General features: G+C 36.1%; 1 pseudogene; it reads right to left on the bottom strand.

The window, feature by feature from the left end:
• Positions 1–3426: 3426 nt before the first annotated feature.
• LOC105302544 lies at positions 3427–3827 on the bottom strand (annotated as a pseudogene).
• Between the last annotated feature and the right edge of the window lie 116 nt (positions 3828–3943).

The following is a 3943-nucleotide window of genomic DNA, read 5'->3' on the forward strand; positions in this document are numbered from 1 at the left end:
TATTGGCTGGGGTGATTGATCTTGACTATATAGGGGAAATTGGATTAATACTCCACACTGGAGGTATAGAAGAGTGTCTGGAATACAGGAAATCCCTTATGGTATGTCTTAGTATTATCATATCCTGTAATTAAAGTCAATGGACAATCACATCAACTCAATACAAGAAGGACTACTAAAGGCCCAAACCTTTCAAGAATGAAGGTTTGGGTCACTCTATCATGTAAAAAAACCCATAACCAGCTGAGATGCTTACCGAGGGCAAAGGGAATATAGAATGAGTAATGGAAGAAAGTAGTTATAAATGACCAGCTATGACCACGTGACCAATTACAGAAATGAGGACTAATTGTAATCATGAGTATTTCTTCCTTATTTTGTTATGAATATGTTTCTCTGTGTATATACATATATTAAGTGAATATCTTTGTTTTCATTTCTCTCTTATTTCTTTATCATGTAATATATGGTATACTGACTTTATAGTTTATGTATTGTTAACTTTACATCATAGTATTCAAGTTATAAGCTGTTGGGGGAAGAGTAAACCTTACTCAAGGACTATATCTCCTTCTGGAGAAGGAATTAGTATGTTTTAGGTTGTATGAAGGATAGTTGTATCACGTTAGATGGAATTACAACCTCATTATTGTCTTTATCTGGAGATTAAGTATAACATAAGGAGATCTGTATAAGTGCTAAATGACAATGGGTGGACTTGCGATGGTTAATTTTATGTGTCAAATCGAGCGGCTAAGGGATGCCAAAAGAGCTGGTAAACATTATTTCTGATTGTATCTGTGAGGGTATCTCCAGAAGAGATTAGCATTTGAATTGATAGACTGGGTAAAAAAAATATCCATTTTCACCAATGTGGGTGGGCATCATCAAATCTGTTGAGGGCCCAAGTAGCACAAAAATGCAAAAAGAAGTGTCAATTTTCTCTCTTGCCTTGAGCTGAGACATCTATCTTTTCCTTTCTTCAGGCATCGGAGCTCCTGGTTGTTGGGCTTTCAGACTCTGAGACTTATACCAGTGCCCCCACTCCACCCCAGTTCATGCCTTTAGACTCAGATTGAATTCTACTGCCAGCTTTCCTTGGCCTCCAGCTTGCAGATGGCAGATTGTGGAAGCTCTCAGTCTCCATACGTGTGTGAACCAATTCCTATAATAAACCTTCTCTCTCTCTCTCTCTCTCTCTCATCTCTATCTTATTGATTCTATTTTTCTGGAGAACCCTGACAAATATACTTGTTTTGAGGTATTGTTTGTTAAGTTTCTCTACTGTAAAGTTACTCCCACCCCTCCCCCACTCATACTCTTTAGAAGCAAGTCACTAAACACAGCCCACACTTTAGGGCTGAGGAGTCAAGATCCACTTTCTTCGGCGGCGGGAGGGGACCGCTATCTACATAAATTATTTGGGATTATTCTGTATGAGAGATTTGCCTATTTATCTAATCATTCATTTATATCCATATGGGCTCATGAATGTTTATTTTCTACTTTGGGTTACAATCAAATACACAGTATTTATTTTCATTGATCAAATTGTTCTACCTTTGGTCATTGGGAGCTCTTTCAGGTTGGCTCCTCTGTCCCTTTGCCATGCTCTCATGATTTTGTTTTTTGAGCACTTCCTCACTTTCTGGTGCTATAAGATGCTTCGGGCTCATCATATATTTTCCTTGCTCCAGTACTGGAGTAAGCCATTTCTCCAGTGAGCCCTGGGTTCCTTTCATTGAAGAATATCTTGGCACTGGGTTTGCATGTTACTACTGGGGTACTGTTGCTTTTGGACTCTCCAAGCCATAAGTGCTAAGACATCTACATATCTAGAATTATTTTTGTATCTGTTCATCTCTATCTATATTAGGCTAAACATAAATACATACTGATTTCTCTAATCTAATCCAGTACCACATGGTTCATTGTAACCTTCCCCCTTGCTTATGTTTAACTTCTTTTGAACAGTGAGAAACCTGGTTTCTTCCATCTACCATCTATTTACTTACCTTTCAGTCCTAGTATATATATATAGATGTTTCAGAATTGTTTACCCATATCCCCTTGAGAAACAGCTTTGCCAATTAGATATAGCATATATATATATAGTTTATTTTGTCTCTTCAGTTTTATGTTTTTTAGTTAAAACATTATTTTCCAAAGTTACTTTTACCGGTTCCTTCCCTCCCTCAACCTTCTTGTTTGGCTAACAAATAAGCTACTCAAAAGCTTATTTTGATTGCGGCCTCTTTTCATTTTTTATTTTTGTGAAAATAATATGTGTGATGAGATATTCATATTTAAATTTTCTAATTTTTCTTACTGTTGTTTTCCTGTGAGTTAGAAATATTATAATGAGTGCTTAGTCTGGTAATGTCAATGTATGTTTGATTCTTTTAGTACAATGGTAGTCCGTTACATAATAAACACAATACTTTGCCATCTAATTTGATAACGAAACAACTCACATTCCACTGTGCCTTAAAAGTACAATATTCAAACTCCACTTTGTTTTGATTTTGACATGATAGGTATGCACTGGTAATAAAAAATAAAATGTTGTGACACAGAAATATGTGTGGCACTTGAAGTGCTATAGAGTTATAACAGTGTCACTGTGATTTGTAGGGCACTGAGCAGCAGTGCCAAGTGATGAGAGTACCACATGTGGCCTCTGTTATAACTATTCAACTCTGCCATTATAACATGAAAGCAGCCATAGGCGAAATGTAAGTAGATCAGTGTGGCTATGTTCCAATAAACCTTTATTTATGGGCACTTAAATTTTTGTACAATTATATAAATTCGATTTTGTATAATTTTCACATTTCACAAAATACTATTTTCTTTCAATTTTTTTCCCAACCATTTAAAAATGCAAAAATAGGCAGTGTGCTGTATTTGACCTGTGGGCCCTAGTTTGCTGTCCTCTGCTCTAAGGTTTTAAAGATATGCTATCATATAATCTGTAAATAGATATAGTTTTACTTTTTTTCCAATTCTTGTGCCTCTAATTTATTTTTCTTGTATAATTTCATCGACTAACACCTGTAGTACAAAGCTTAATGGTAGCGGAAGTTGATAGAGGACACTGCTGCCTTGTTACTCATTTTAGTGGAAACATTTGCAGTGATTTCCCATTAGGTAAGGTTCTAGTTTTAGAACCGATAAATTTAATTTACTATGATAAGAATATAACCATTGATTCTTACATTTTTTAAGCATAAACACATTTATTTACTTAACAAAGGGATGATCCTAATTACACCAACACTCAGAAATGCAAAATGTTGGTGATAAAGATAATTAAACACAGTAATGAAAAAAATAGCATAGAGATATTCTCTCATTGAACTGAATCTGTTTATCCTCACAGTTAATTCCTGTCCAGAAGGATGATGGAATTTTTACTTTACTTTTTCATAGACTCCGAGTATAGGTGACATTGTTCACGATGGATTCCATCACTAATTTCCCATCTTCCAGTTTTCTTGTGCTTTCCTTCTCATCCTATTCCTGGTGTTGAACCAATCAGCATGTATAAAGTTGCAGACAATCTGAGTTTTTCTGCCATTAGCTGTAGTTTCTTCAAATTTATCTCCCAGGTTACATGAAAACTGCTGTTTTCAACATGCCATCAATTTTTATGGTGAGGTTTTTGCCGTCAGAAGTGAAGACACAATCTGGTTTGGCTCTGTTTTTTACAGAGCCATTCCTACTCCTAATTCCTTCTTGTACTTCTCAAAAGCCTTTGCTCTCTCCACTAAGCACCATCTTCCTACTAGCTGCTGAATGGTGGCCATGGTGGGCACCAGTGGAGAGATGGGCAAGGAGAGCAGAATGAGGCATGGGGAGTGTGGCCAATTCCTACTTTCTTGAGTGTTTTTATCAGGTATTGTTTTTTGTTTAAGGCTTTTTAGGATTTATTATGATAACC

Source organism: Pteropus vampyrus, unplaced genomic scaffold (assembly GCF_000151845.1).
Source record: "Pteropus vampyrus isolate Shadow unplaced genomic scaffold, Pvam_2.0 Scaffold275, whole genome shotgun sequence".
Lineage (NCBI taxonomy): Eukaryota > Metazoa > Chordata > Mammalia > Chiroptera > Pteropodidae > Pteropus > Pteropus vampyrus.